The following is a 17,014-nucleotide window of genomic DNA, read 5'->3' as shown; positions in this document are numbered from 1 at the left end:
GAATTAACCTTTCATTACACTTTTCGAATCCAACGGTTAGATTTCAAATCTAAGAATGGCGCGTGATGGATATGGGTTATGTACCTGTATGGCTATGTTCTCTCAATCTGGCCATCCATTTGGTCTCAAATTTCACCAATTAGTACATTTGCTCATTTTTGAGGTTCTAAGAGTATTTTTGTCTTTCTAGAGGTTTTAAAGGTATTTTTTTTTATCATTTTAGATGTTTCAAAGTATTTTTGGTCATTTGAGAGGTTTCGGGGTATTTTTTGTCATTTTAGAGGTGTTAGAGTTTTTTTCTTTTTTTAATCATTCTAAAGGATTTGAGGGCATTTTTGTGTGTGTGTGTGTGTGTCATTTTAGTGATTTCAGGAGTCTATTAATTATTTTAGAGTTCTTTTAGGTATTTTGGTCATTTTTGAAGCTTCAGGAGTATCTTAGTCATTTTACAAGTTAAGAGGTTTTTATTTTTTTATTTTTTTGTCATTTTCAAGATTTCAGGAGTATTTTGGTCAAATTTACCTATATTTTAGGAATGAGTTTATCCATTAATTCTTCCCTAAAAAATTTACTAGTTTTTAAATTTTTATCTGTTACTTATGAATATTCATTAATTTATCATTATCTCTTTCTATTTATTTTAATAAAAATACACTAACTAATCTTAATTTAAGATAGTATTATTCTAATTCATTAAATTCTAATTAATTTTCCTTTTAAAAATACTTATAGTAATTACTCCATTAGTAAGTTTTTTATTTTTTATTTTTGTTTTGAGGAACATTTTAGTGATTATTTTTTTTTTTTAGCAAAAGTTTATCATTAATTTTTAATAAGGGATTTACTAATGTGTTCTCTTAGGGCATATATTAGCAAACCGTTTTAGGAAAATTTTAATAGAAAAATAAAAAAAAAAGTAATTTACTATTTTGACAGCTTTTGCAATTTTCCATAAAAACTTTCCCAAAATGAATCATTTTAATAAAAAAGCCACACGTTAAGTCCACACTCCACACATTTCTATTCATCACTTTGCCCGCATAAAATTTCATTTCCCACTTCACAAAACATTTTTATTTTCCCATGAATATTTCATTTCCTACTACACAAAACTCTCTCTCATTTTCTCTCTATCTCTCACATTCACTCTCACACACACACACATCTTCACATTCACACTCACACTCACACACAGCTCCACTAGCACCGACGAGGAAAGACCAACCCAGCGCCACCGAGCCCAGCACCGACGAGGAAAGACCAACCCAGTGCCGCTGAGCCCAGCACTGACAAGGCCAAACCCAACTTAGCCCTCCTCTGGCCCAAATCTCCTTTTGATTGCTCAATGAATTCAAAGCTCTTTTCGTTTCAACGATCTTAGCCAGGTACAGACACAGAGATTCTTCTTCCTTTCTCTCTTTTTGAATGTTGTTTGTTTGTTTGGTTGCTGAAAACAATGACATTACAATTCAATTCTCCAACTTTACCATCAATTTTTGGAGCTGAGCTTTAACTTGTTATCTGTTTGTCATATGTAAAGAGGTTTGAGAAATACATTCGATTTTTGTTAAATTTTTGCTAATTTGATTACTATTTATCTAGGGTTTTGGGAAATTAACCGACGCTCATAAAGTGTTTGATGAAATGCCGAGGAAGAAAGTTGTTACTTGGACCGCTGTTATTGATGGGTACTTCGAATTTGGCATTTGGGTTTGATCATTTTTGGACAAACTATATGATCGTTTCTTGTAGGACAAATTCCTCTGGAATTTTGGGATTTGTTTATCTGGGGTTCCTTGTTAAAATAAGCACATCAAGTAGTCAGGAAATGCCTAACTCTTCCTTATAATAATACCAAGTCCCACATGAGAAAATTAGAAAGAAAGAGAAAACATATTTGGGTCGAATGGTTAATATGGATAGACTGCCTATAACCCATGTAGAATTAGACTTTGTGTAACTAGAGCCTAGAGAAAATTGATACTTACCATAGTATGCAAAAATTATTTTCACTTGAGCCTTGTAAAGGTAGTGACTTTTTGGTAATGAGATTTATCGTTTATGTATGCTTCCTCTTAGAAGTTAGAACCCATGTCTTTGCAAAGACTCCACTAGAACCCAGCTGAGAAGATCTTTGAGAAGTGAACTAGAGATAGCTTCAGACTTCCAGCAAAGTAAGGGGTAGTGTTTTATTTGCTTTATTGAGTTGACCACACAATTCCAGTAATAAGTAAATAAAGATGAAATAGTATAAAAAGTAGAAATAGAAAGACATTGAAAAGACAATCACGTGGGGTTGGGTAATTTCTTGGAAGCTTCCCATTTTACAATGCCCAACATCCATGCTTATTTATAAATATTAAAAAAAAAAAAAAAAACCAACTAACTATTCTGATTTTTTTTTTAAAAAAAAAACCCCAACTAACTACTTGGATAAGTTGATTAGGATTTCTTTTCAAACCTCTCTATCGAGTTCATTAGTTAATGTCAAAATAATTGTTTTGTTTTGCAATCTTTTTTGTTTTTGTTTTGTTTCCTTTTGTTTTCTTGGCGGTTTGTTATGTTCAATTTGCCTGATGCTAAACAATTTTACTAGTGTAACCATTGGACTTCTTAATATAAAAATAAACCATGTCTATTGTCTTTACTCTTATTATCTCTATTGATGATGTCCCTAATTTATTTTCAATTTCTTTGTTCTCTTCTCCCTCTAACAATCCAAGGATTGGTGCTTGGTATAAGAATGCTGATTTTCTGTACCTAATCCTAATTTACTAACCATGGCTAGGCTTGTAGTATCTTAAAAATCCTCATCAATTGCATCATTTTATCAAATGTGTCAATGAGATGGTACTCTTGAAGCACTGCTCTATATCATGTCCAATTGCCTCATGTCCATTAGTTGAACTCATTCCTTATTTATACTCTACTACATCTCACTCCAATTATATTTGGTCTTCTTGACAACCGCATTAAACATTTATTATGATGATCTCTTGTTTTGGTTGTGATGGTATCAATTTTTATTCCTATAGTTGTATGGAGGTTGCATCTTCCACGTAATAACCCCCTCCAAGAATTATAAATTTACTTGAATAGATCAATTGTATTATATCGTCATTCTTATTAGCATAATAAGCAAATATTGTGCCATTAAGTTGTGATATTTTTTACTTATTTGAGAGCATTCTTCTTGATAGAATTAAATTTTTAGGAGTACTATGCCAATGAGGTCTAGCTCAAATGACACTACTTTTTGTTAGAGTAAGGTGGAGGGTGAGGTCGTGGGTTCAAGTCTCACCGGGTGTGTTTGTAACTTTCTACTAAAAAATGAAGCTTCAAGTGTACTACCCTTTGCTTGGTTGCTTGTGTTGTGTATTTAGAGTTTCCATGTTAATTCGAGTTTTGCTATACCCTTTGTTTCCAGCATAGAGCAAAGTTTGCATGCTAATAGCCATATCAAATAGCTGCCTCAGCGAACCACATGCACCAACAGGTGCCATTGTATAGCTAAGTCATGTTCGTAGTTTTGCTTGTGTTCCTCAACACCTCATTGAACAATACAATGTCGAGTCATATCATCTTTATTCACGTGAATACTTACCCTTACATGTAGTCACATCCACATGAATACTTGCCCTTGCAAAACTCCTATATAAAGTCCCAATCCCATTTACATCTACCCTTGCAAAACTCCTATATAAAGTCCCAGTCCCATTTACATCTACCCTTGCAAAACATCTACACATACCGAAGTTCCATTTACATCTACCATTGCAAAACATCTACACATACCGATCAGAAGTCACATTTTCCAATGTCAATGCACAATTGGATGCTACCTCGTTTTCCAGATAACTATAAGAGGGAGAGAGATTCCGACAAGAGGGAATACTATGCCGGATTGCGGTGGGAGTGGGACTTTTGCGTGAATGAGTCCAACGCTCTGCACGATGATCTCGTGCGACTCGAAGCGCCTCTTGTCAACCGTGTCTCGCTCACATTATCATGGCAAAACATGCACTAATATGAGCGTGTAGTGACAAAAATAAAAAAAAGAGAATAATTTGATGATACTCTGTAGGTCCAGGTATCATATGTTACAGCTGGCAGAAGAGCTGGCTGCCGCAACGAACAGGCAACTCACTCCGACGGAACGTAACAATGTCCTAAACTACGAGAACTACTTGTCAGAGTGAATGCCTATGTGGTATGTGTGTTATTTCTAGGGTTAAGTTAATAATGTTAGTAGCGTTAGTATTCAATATGGAATGCATGCATATTGGTGACATCGTGTAAGTTTTTTGAAGTTTTCTGTGTTATGTTGTAGGTGCTTATTGAAAAACATCATGTGTGGGAATATTTAACTTTTATGTGTTCTGTGGGAATAAACTAGATTACGAATAACATGCATGCTCCTCACAATCAATAATAAGGTTTACATAGTACAAATGCAACAACAGTGACACACATACATTTAAAACATAGTTAAGCAAAATAGTTAAACAACAAAGTCTAATTACACCACGACATGATTACTCTTCATCTGACATCTCCACGTCTGACTGATAAATGGGATCAGCAAGTGATTGCATGAATTGTGTGTACTCGTACCACCTTCCCTCCATTGACTCTCGAATCTCGACTTAGGTCCGATATCGATTAAGACGTATCTTCATTCGATTATTTTCTTCTTTTATACAATTCAATGCTTTACAAAGTTTGTCGATTGTGTCTCTGGGCATCTGCAATGCGAGTCACCGAGGCATTGGCAACTTAAAACCAACCAACTCATCATAAAACATTTGCTGTTCATGAAATAACCAAGCCCACTCTTGTCTCCTGGTATTGTGAACGTAAGCACTATTTCGCAGATTCGGATTGATTGGATAGCTGAACTCATCTTTCAATACCCAGCAACGGCCCATAGCAGTGAACACATCATGAGGCCTATAGAGTTGTGGGTTGCCAAAACCAGACATTGACGCTGAATACAATAACATCAAATGATCAAGTTAACAGTGTGCATCAACTGTTGGCAAATAATGTAATGCTGCATAAGATGGTACACAACAAAGACATTTATAAATTTGTGTACTATTACATGCTAAAAATGAAATACTAACACTCAAATTTGACCATAAACATTAGACATTGTTGTTAATGTCTACACGTTGTGTGCAATACAAAATGTTGTTCTTAATGTCTGACCAATGATGAGTATGTACATTCAACTTTTGCAAATCTAAAGATTAACTATTTATTAGTTTTAGCAAATTTAAAGATTTTCATTTTTTGTCAATGAAATTTACACTAGTAAAGACCCAATATAACCCAATGTACACACATAACACTCATCACCGTTTCTATAGCTTATTGTACATTTCTTGTAACATCAGACAATACCAAACAACTAATATAACCCTAATCTACTCACATAACACTCATTCAAGAAAATACCAAAGCACAAGTAATACAACCTATTAAATGAAAATTCTTCTCTAACAAAAACATACATCATGGTTGATAAACTTTTATAATATCTACAACTACGTTTACCTACACAATAAAATTCTCTATGTATTTCAAAGAAGAAAATGAGTTTCTCATCTGAGATGATAGAGAGATAACACCAACTTCTGACAAAAAATTCTTAAAATGAGGAGAATATTTGAAAATGATGAGGAGAATTGCATGAGAAGTAGATATAGCAGCACAACTCGATTATAAAAGACCCGAGTAACATTAATAACTCGATTTCCCATTCATCGGGTTCAGCTTCATGTGCAAATAACTAATGTGAAATGGCATCAAAATAGCAGGAAAACTCGATTATACCAGAGCCGAGTAACATTAATAACTCAATTTTCAATTGATCGAGTTCACAGTAACTCGGTTTCCCCATTGCCGAGTTACAAACAGAAAAGCGGAAATATTTTATTGCCCAAAAGCCAAGCTGGAGTACCAGTGTGGCAGGAACCTGCCCAGAACTCGGCTTCATAATAGTCGAGTTATTTAAGTAACTCGATTATACGGTAATCAAGTATCGAAACAGGGGCATGCCCCTATATAGTTTTGAAATAGGGGCATAATGCCAAATATTTTACCCAGAAGGGACAAAAGGCCAGAATCTTGAAAATGTATATTTTGAGTGATTGCTCGTTTTAATTTCATTTGATAAGTGTATGGTGAATTGTTAATATTGGACAATATGCATTAATAGATAAATCTTTATATAGTGCTGAAGGATTCTTAACACCTGTCATCCCATAACTTAGCCTTCTAACTTAAATTTGGGACTATAGGCTATGTAGTCTTTTCCGTGTAACTATCATCCTTGAAGATTGTCAATAGATCATAGAGACCTTCTAACATATTTTCTTGTAATCGATATAGTATCTTGTAAACTAAGATATATGTAATGTTTTTCTTAATATTTCCATTTACAAGTGGCGGTTCCATGTAAGAGAATCCATAATTCACTATTTATTGCGTGCATTCAATTAGTTCTGATAATCTACAGTAAAATGATCATAACTAGCTTCTTCTAGATATTTTAAATTGCACACATTTAGATGCATTGCAAACTAGAGGCATAAAATTTTTCAATGGTATATAACTTGTAGGGTAATATTCTTTAAGATAATTCTTATATAAATTTAGAAAATGAATTAAAAATGCTAAATAAGGTTCTTTAATACTTCACCAACTTGATTTCAATATTTATTAAGTTATTTGCTTGATCATGGGACACTCTAGTGTCATTTTTTTTTTTTTTTTTGATACAAGATAGAATTTTTACTTTAATCTAATTTAAATGTATATGTATGTGAAACTTTCTTTTGAAAACTTGAACTTTAACCCTTGCTTCTCACACCCGACAAGCATTTATACTTGTGAAGTGACTACCGCACCAATGGTGTGCGGTGGTGGTGTCATTTGTTTTCAGTCCACACCAATGTTTAACTATTATTTAAAGAACTATAAATTAATGATCACAGAAAAAAAGGAAAGAAAATATATGAGTAATGATTGTGATATTATATAAAATATTTAGATTTGAAAAGGTGCAAATTAAAAGACTTTTGTCTTACTCCTTCCTTTTTTTTTTTTTTTTTTTACCTTCTGACATGTGACATATATTTGGCCATTCTTCTAGGTCCTTCATAATTAGAAGTTAAACGGTGAAAATATTCTGCACAAATGGAGGGTGGCTTTCACCCCTCCTCTTATTTTCATAAACTGGAGAGAATTCTGTCAAATTTGGGGGCAGACAGGACTGAACATGGCCTTCTTTTCTATGAATTAGTAGTATTCCTATTCTCACGCTTCCTTATTGGCAAGATTTAAAGAGAATCCATTATTTGATGCTAAAAAATTTTACTCGTTGAAATAATTCCAATGCATCTATTTGATGGGAAATTATTGTGTACTTTCGAAGTACCATAAATACGTACTCATTTATCTTACATGAATGGTGGGTCCCACTAATTAAATTCATGGTGAGACCTACCATTTATGTGAGAAGAGGGAGTATGCATTTGTGGTACTTTGAGAGTACCTAATAATTTTTCTTATTTGATATTGTTATAAAAAGTAGGGGTGATTATACACTTTCTATCCTTGAGGTTTGGAGAAATAATACTCTACCCCAAAATTGAAGGGAAAAAAACATTTCCCCTTTAATATCCTAATTGACCAAATTTTGTTAAATTAATATGGGGTAATTACACTCCCCTTCTTCAGGTTTAGAAAAACAATGACACTCTACATCAAACTTGATGAAAAAAAAAAAAATACAACAACAAAACGCTTTCCCCACTTTACATCCAATTAACCAAAATTTGTTAAATTAATAACATTAAAACGTTGTGTGCTAACCTGCCATTTGTTTAAGGGTAGATTCCAAAAATTATCCCTTATTTCATAATTAAAATTAATTGATTTAAATGTTTAATTAAATTCTATTTTAAAAATATTAAGTATGAATTTTTCTTATCATTATTTTTTTCCCTTTTTTCAACGGGTTATAGAGAAATTTGACATTGCAAGTGTTTTGGTACTTGATAATTGCGTGCTTTTCTAAAGTTATCAGTTTTTTTTTATTTTATTTTATTTTATTTTATTTTATTTTTTTTTTAACAATGGCTAAACTTTTGTAAATAGATTCTTATAAAAATTTAGAATATTTTGCTACCGATATAAATAAAATGAGAGAAGTGTTAATTTTTTCAAATCTCATGAAAGGGAAGTGTTTTTTTGCTTAAAGTTTGGGGTAGAATGTCATTCCCCCAAATCTCAAGAGATGAGAGTATAATTCTCCCTAAAAAGTAATACATCAATAGCAGAGTTTTGCAAATGGAATCTCTTGTTCAGTCCCTAAGTAACCTGTGGTCTTTGTTTCTCTCTGTTTGTTTGTCTTTTGAGTGTTTATTGTATTTCTCTTTAGCAAAAGTAAATAAATAAATAAACAGTAGAGTTCTAGAGTCTGTTAATATATGAAAATATTTTCTTTTTTGATTTTCCAAATGAAAGATAGTAATCCAAGTAGCAGAAACTATAGGATTGGAATGAAAGCTAGTGTGATAAAGAGCTTTAATTGACAAAAATGTTTTGCGTTAAAGTGTTTGACAAACCATAATGATGAATTGCATTGCATTTGTTACCTTGGCCTCATGTTGGTAACTAAATTACTAAATAGCTTTTAGATGTGAGAAATAACAAGGGGTGGCAAAATTGGACACAACCCGCGAACCCAACATAATACGACTCGAAATTAGGAGATTATGGATTGAAACTTAATAGGTTCGTGACCTATGTTTGGAAGCTTTTTTAATTATTCGTTTAAAATATTTTTTATTTAGTTGTTATCTAAGATTGTCCCATTAACGTTCGTGTAATAGTAGGTTACGGACTATTATTTCCTTTTGAATACTTTTTTTAAATTATATGTACCACCAAAGGAATTTTTTAAAATTGTTAATCATTATGCATTTAATGTAATTATCGTCTTGCATTATTGTTAGAAATTAATACCTAATTAAAAGTGACATAAATTTAGGACCATCTTTTGCTTTACTTATATATATTGGATGTTGCATTTAATTTTTGGTGAAACTACACTGCTAGTCCCTGAAATTTATCGTGTAAGCGCAATTAGTCCCTTAAGTTTTAAGTGAGTGTTATTGGTCCCTCTAGTTTCAATAATGAGCCTTGTTAGTCCTTTATTAATTGCCATTAGTATTATTGTCTATGTGGCTAACGGAATAGTGATATGACATCTTTTAGAGATACAAACTATTTTACGAAAAATTTTACAAACTGTTGATATGATGAATGATTATTGGTAGATGAAAAAAGTGGCGCTAATGATAAGCCTAGATAAAAAACAATAAAAAGTAGGCTATATCACCAATTTATAAAAATGTTATAAAATAGTTTGTGACTGTAGCATTGCTAATTTTAAAAACCCTTAAAACACTCATTTAAGGAAAAAAAATAAATAAATAAAAACACTAAACAATAGATCAATAGCGAGCAAGTCCTACAGGTAAGTTTATCTGTGTCCTCCCAAGTCTCTTCATCAGTGTCCCAGCCTCCAAGCTTCTTGACCCTTAAAATCCTTACAAAACTATTCAGCCACATTCCAAACCTACATCTTGCCTTCATTTCCATCCACCATGGTAAGTCCTCCATAACAACTCAACCATCCATATCCGGATTCTTCACCAACCTAGGCACCTAATTACTGAAATATCTCCATTCAATAAATACTTGGAAAGCGTAGAAAGGAATTGTAAATGTATCGAAGTTCAAATTCTCAAATTGTAATTTATGCTTCTCAAACCAGACAAGGTTTAAGACATTATCCTTTTTTTATTTATTTAAAAAACAAAGGAGATTCTAGCCTTTTGCCCTTAAATTTTAAAAAATTTAGCAATATGCCCCTATTTCGAAACTATATAGGGATATGCCCCTGTTTCGATACTCGATTACCTTAAAATCGAGTTTCAATGAAATACTCGATTCGTAGAAAATCGAGTTATGACGAATAAAACTATAAAAAAAAAAAAAAAAAAAAGGAACTCGATTTTAGGGAAGTCGAGTTCCAAAACGCCGCTATAGGGATTTAAAACGTCACTATAGGGTTTAAAAACGCCACTATAGGGCCCTTTGAACTTGGTATGAGGACTTATAAAAAAATTTTGCAGGAAAATGCCGCTATAGGGCTCTAAAACGTCACTATAAGGCTTAAAAACGTCACTATAGCGCCTAAAAACGCCACTATAGGGCACCCAGAATAGGGCGATTACACTTATAAAAAACTTTTACAGGAAAACGCCGCTATAGGGTTTTAAAACGTCACTATAGGGCTTTAAAACGCCACTATAGGGCTCCTTGAATATGGGGCAATCACACTTACAAAATTTTTTTTTGCATGGAACTCGATTTCCTGAAACTCAAGTTCCATGGAATTTTTTTTTTTTAATTTTTTTTTTATATATATTTTTTTTTAAAGTTTGATCAGGCATAACTCGATTTTCTACAAATCGAGTATTTAATTGAACTCGATTTTAGGATAATCGAGTATCGAAACAGGGGCACGCTCCTATATAGTTTGCAAACAGGGGCATATTGCCAATTTTTTTTTTTAACATTAAGGGTAAAATGCCAGAATCTCCAAAAAACAAATCCTTCCAACGTTACTAGGTTAATAATTATTATAATTTACAAAAAGGCTAATTGTCGGTTCATCTGAATGAAATCCAATAGTCATGGATTTTGAAAGCAAATTCTCATCAATGCCTCTAGCAAAGCATATCTTTAGTCTTTACACAACACTCAGGCCAAACCAAATATAATTTGCTGTAGTATATTAAAATGCAATATCAAGATCAAGACGATGAGATCCAGTTTAGACAGCCTAGGATGTGGTGGATACTTTGGCAGTGAGGTGGAGGCTTTGATGGGTTGAATTGAAATCGACGAGGATGTGGGTGGATAGTAATCAACAGTGAGCAAATCTTGTACGTGATGCAGACGAAGAGACTTTGGGAGGAGATGGATGGTCACTTGAATGATTTGGTGTTTTAAGTGATTTTAAAGATTATAAAGAATTCTTTAATCTTAATATTCGACCTGTTTTCTTAACATAAATGAATTTAACGGGAATTCTAGCCTTTTGCCCTTAATTTTAAAAAAAATTAGCAATACGTCCCTATTTCGAAACTATATAGGGATATGTCCTTATTTCGATACTCGATTATCTTAAAATCGAGTTTCAATGAAATACTCGATTCGTAGAAAATCGAGTTATGCCCGATCAAACTAACAAAAAAAAAAAATTGCATGAAACTCGAATTTATGAAAATCAAGTTCCAAAACGCCGCTATAGGGCTTTAAAACGTCACTATAGGGCTTAAAAACGCCATTATAGGGCTCCCTGAACCTGGTATGGGCGATCACACTAAAAAAGTTTGCAGGAAAACGCCGTTATAGGACTTTAAAACGTCATTATAGGCCTTAAAAACGCCACTATAGGACTCCCTAAATATGGGGCAATCACACTTATAAAAAAATTTGCAGGAAAATGCCGCTATAGGGATTTAAAACGTCACTATAGGTCTTAAAAACATCACTATAAGTCTCCCTAAATATAGGGGATCACACTTATAATATATATATTTTTTTTTTGCATGGAACTTGATTTCCAGAAACTCGAGTTCCATGCAAATTTTTTTATTTTTTTTTATTTTTAAGTTTGATCGGGCATAACTCGATTTTCTACGAATCGAGTATTTTATTGAAACTCGATTTTAAGGTAATCAAGTACCGAAACAGGGGCACGCCCCTATATAGTTTGCAAACAGGGGCATATTGCCAATTTTTAAAAAAAATTAAGGGTAAAATGCCAGAATCTCCTAAATTTGACATGTTAAGTTACTATTTTAGTTGCCCATATGACATTATGCCACATCAAATGTAGTGAGTTTATTAAAATTAAATTTTATAATATTTTGTTAGCCACATAAGCAATAACATTAACGGTAGTTAACAAAAGGACTAATAATACTCATTATTGAAACTTAAGGGACTAATAGCACTCACTTAGAAGTTAAGGGACTAATTGTGCTCATAGGATAAATTTCAATGACCAATATTGAAATTTCACCTTAATTTTTCCTAAAATGTGTAGTTGATTTGTTATAATTTATTAATAAAAAGTTATATCAAGATTAACTTGAATCCATCTCAATAATAATAATAATAATGTATGTATGTATTTGTCTTCCTTGCCTAATTGTTTCTTTAATCTCTTCTCAAAAAAGAAATTATTTCTTTAATATAGTTTCAAAAATAGATATCTTCCATTGTACTAAACTTGAAATTGCATATCTATAAGTTGGTACTTCTCCAAACATTCAACTGCTTCTAAATCTGTGCTATTAGTTGGGTGGCAAAAAAGATCCAATACCAATTATCTCCCTCGATATAGGCCTATTTTAAGTAAAAATTTATCCTTGTTCTCCCCCCCCCCCCCCCCCCCCCCCAAAAAAAAGGGTAAATCTTTATCCTCCCACCCAATTAATGGGTTAAATGGGTAAAGAATTATTGGACGGCCCAATTAAATGAGCATTAATGGGCTGATGGATACCCATCTTATTATTATTATTATTTTGTTAAGTCTAAACCCTAACTATTGACATCGTATTTTGTCCACTCCTAAGTTTTGTGAAGTATTTTGATTTTAATCCAAATGACTCTAAGTGGCATTTTTTTATCAAAATTATCAAAGATTGAGTAAATGGAATCAATTTAAGTCGATTCGATTCGATGAGATAATATACTAGTAATAGCAGGAAAGAGAAGATAGAAGTATTCCTCCTTTGCTTCTTATGGTTAGTCTTTGGTTATAGAGGTGTGATTGCGCTGGGTGAGATGGAAATTACTCAATGATATAATGATTATATGTGAGGACTGAGGAGGATATAAATAGTCAATATTTGATTGTTAGTGAACAAATTAAGAATGATGCCGACAATGAGAAGGAAATTTTGGATGCATGTGACAACATGTCACATCAATTTGTAAAGGATATGACTTGAGTAAAATATGTAATACTATTTTTTTTTTTTTACAAGATAGAATTTCTACTCTAGTCTAATCTAAGTATATATGTGTAAAACTTCCTCCTAGAGACTTGAATTCCGACCCTTACCCCACATACCCCACAAGCATTTATACTTATGGAGTGACCACCGTACTAAGGGTGCACGATAGTAAATATGTAATTCTTCTAGCATTGTTTGATAAAGTATCATGATTAGTTAAGTCAATATTTTCCATCTACTACTTAATGACATAGAAAATTTGATGCATCAAAAGATTAGGCATTAAACTGACATATTTTAAAATATTAGGGATCAATTTGACACATATGGTAGACGTTAGGATCAAAAGATAATTTCTTCAAAATTATTTTTGACATCTTAGAAATCTCTCTAGAGGCCCATTCTAGACAGGACAATTTTTCAGTTTCAAACTGCTTCCATTCACTAGTAATAATAATGAAATTAACAAGAAGTGCAAGTGATTAAATAAGATCAATTGTTTTATGTGTAGCATGCAAAAAGGGACCCATGTAATGAAGATGAGCCAACTTTCTAATGAAGACATGGGCTTTGGCACTTAACCTAATCATACTTTGGTTTACACATTTGAAAACTGAGGGCCTAAAAAATAGGCCACCGGATCATTGTCAAAATAAGTGACGACATGGGCTTGGTTGGATTTCATTTTAAACATGGAATTGAAACTGATTTATCAGGAAACTCACTAGTCAAACCATTAAAATCCAGCAATAGAACAATGGCCTGAGAGTTGAGACTATCTGCTTCTTTTTTTTTTTTTTTTTAGCAACTAAGTTGGGTTTCATATGTAAGACATGTGCTTTTCATTATAAAGAATAATGATATAGGTCAAATAAAGAATATATTTATAAAACACAAAAAAATTATGAATCATCTCATTTTTTAAGTGCCTAAAAATTTTATCATTAATCACGACAAACATTAAATTAAATATTTACGAAGAAAAAAGAAACCACAATTTAGGACACATATTACATTAGAAAAGCATTAGATCATAATGTTACAACAAATTAGGATACAAACATAAATTATAACATATTTCAAATATATATATATATATATATATATAGACACACATGTACTTAAAAAAGCATTAGATCATAATGTTAAGTAGATATGACGTCATTTGAAAACTAAAAAAAATTTGATTTAATAATAGGTACATAATGGTTTAATAAAAGACATTTTTTCGAATATAGAAAGACAAAGTAATTTTGCAATCTAACAATAATAATAATAATAATGTATGTGGTTGTCTTCCTTACCTAATTATTTCTTTAATATAGTTTCAAAGATACACATCTTTCCGTTGTACTAAACTTGAAATTGCATATCCATAAATTGTTACTTCCCCAAACATGCAATTGCTGCTGGATCTGTGCTAGTAGTAGGGTGGAAGAAAAGATTTGAAAGTTCAAATATGTGTATAAACACCCTTGAACGTTTAGACCCCCAAATTACATCTTAACCAATTCAAGCATTATGTCAAACAACTAGTGTGCGGAAACTTAACATAAGCTATAATATGGAATTGGAAAAACTATCTAAACCAAATTAAAAACACAACCTACAGCAGTTAATAAAAGGTAAAGATAAAAGGGAAGGAAGATGCAAACACAAAGACAACACACGATGTATTATCAAAGAGGAAACCGAAGCCCTCGACGTAAAACCTCTCTGTCGCCCTCCAAGCGGTAAACAATCCACTAGAAAATATAGTTGGGATATATGAACAGCAATAGACCCTCCAAGCCTAATCTACCTAGTGCACTTAAGCCCTCCAAGCTTCTTGCTCCAACGAGGTTGCGTCGAACCTTTTTCTTTTCTAGCTTCCCAGATTCCGCTACTAGACCGTAGCCTCAAACAATGAAGATTGATTCCTTCCTAACTGCTTTCCAGAAATTCAAATAGCTCTCTCACAGTGATGAATATGGTGAGAACAAGGTTTGGTAAAATGCCTCTCAAGGATTTGACAATGGAGAGGAAGAGAGTTGAGGAATTTGAAGAGACTCTAATGTATAGATTGTGGGTGAATCAATCTTGTTTTTCTTTAGGATTTCTCTCTCAAAATTCTCTCTGGAAGCTCTCTTACATTTGTGGGTAAAAGGGGTATTTATACTGGAGTGGGAGAGGAATGTGAAACGTCAGGATTTACAAAATAGAGGTATCTCGCGGTTTGACCTCGCGACTTGACTAAGTCGCGAGATCCAGTCGCGAGATAACCGTATGGCCAGTTGTCCTGTAATGCTCCAGCTAACATGACTGTTCACTTTTCGGCATGCTTGGCACGTATGCTGCGTTTGGCGGCTTGTAGCCGTGAGTCACCCGCGAGGCCAAGCCGCGAGTCTCTGTTTTCTTGCACACTCTTGAGTAAACTTCACTCTATCTCACTCACTACCCTTACAACAAGCCCACCTAAATACAGGGTTACTAAATGCTGAAATACAAGCAAATTTGGCACGGAATAAAGCCAATTAGATGGTTGAAAAAATTCAACCTTACAATCTCCCCCTTTGGCTATTCCGTGACAAAACCCTAAAACAGACTCTAGACTTAGCATGTGAGTTGGGAACAGTTGAGCAAAACTCACTTACACCTAACTCTAGAAACTGTGAAGCACTTGAATCATATGAACATAAGACTCCTGAAACACAACAATACACCATGATCATTGTAAGCAGAAAATCGTGAAATGCATATGAAACAGGCAATATGTGATCAAGCAAAGATGGAGTTAAGAAACAAACCATGGCTTGATCAACCAAGTAATCACTACAAGGTAGTGACCATAATGCTTATTCACACTTGGAATGAACATAAGGACATACAAGCTAACAAGCACAAGGCAAGATACTTGTATGCTTAACACTTAACCAATGCATAATACACAAAGTATATGCATCTAGGAACAATCCTACAAGGGCACAAGAGTGACAGTATATAAATCAAAATGCAAGACATTTAGATAGAAGTATTGATTTCAACATAGCATAAAAGGCTGCATGAAGCAAGGTACAAACCATAAAGCCTACAGATTATGCATAAAACATTAACCCTAAAAGCTTACATAAGCACATGGGTACAAACACAAAATATTCTGAATAACATCAACAATATATATTAAAGATTAAACCAAGATTGTAAGTTATGGGTTAGAAACAAGAATACACAAAAACCACAATGTATTAAACCCATATAAACATTAAATACCCAAAACATAAGCATATATAAACAAAGTCTCTGATTTTGACAACTCCCCCTCAACACATTACTCCCCCTTAAGAGCTGCTTTTCTGCTTCTCATCAACAATGTCATCAACAACAGAAAGAAACATCTCCCCCTTTTTGACCGGAATGGCCAAAGGGTCACTGTCCATGCTGGGTGGTGAAGCTATCAAGTTTTGCAGACAAAATATCAATCTGGTCCTGCATGGCTCTCATCCTCTCAGAGTGCTCAGTCTGGACTCCTCTGATCCCATCAAGTCGTTCCAGAATGATTTGAAAAGCATCTGGAGGTGTATCTGAAGAAGTTGATGCTCTAGTCCTTTTGCCACTCCTCCTCGGTGTTGAGGTTGATGCATGCCCTGCTGCCTCTGCTTCAGTCTCCATTGGGACACCCTCTCCTTCATCACCTTCATCTTCTTCTCCTGGAAGCCTAACACTTATCCTTTTGCAGGTAAGCTTGCTAATTACAGAGGGTGTGGACATGGGACTGATGTCTTGTGGGATTGGAACACCCTTCTTTCTAAAGATCCTCATTAGCAAACTAGGAAAGATCAATTTTGGCCTAAAAGTTGTTCTAGTCTCATCCACAATAGTGTCATATATGTGAGAACTTATGTCAATAAAAGTCTTTTCTTTGA

General features: G+C 33.4%; 1 long non-coding RNA gene across 1 annotated transcript; it reads left to right on the top strand.

Moving 5' to 3' along the window:
* The first annotated feature begins 1,071 nt into the window (after positions 1 to 1,071).
* On the top strand, positions 1,072 to 1,892 carry LOC115959367. Its single transcript, XR_004084857.1, has 2 exons — positions 1,072 to 1,385; positions 1,603 to 1,892. It is a non-coding gene; the product is annotated as an uncharacterized LOC115959367 (long non-coding RNA).
* Positions 1,893 to 17,014: the final 15,122 nt, after the last annotated feature.

This window comes from Quercus lobata, chromosome 9, assembly GCF_001633185.2.
Source record: "Quercus lobata isolate SW786 chromosome 9, ValleyOak3.0 Primary Assembly, whole genome shotgun sequence".
Classification (NCBI taxonomy): domain Eukaryota; kingdom Viridiplantae; phylum Streptophyta; class Magnoliopsida; order Fagales; family Fagaceae; genus Quercus; species Quercus lobata.
This window is presented reverse-complemented; position numbering and strand designations above follow the sequence as displayed.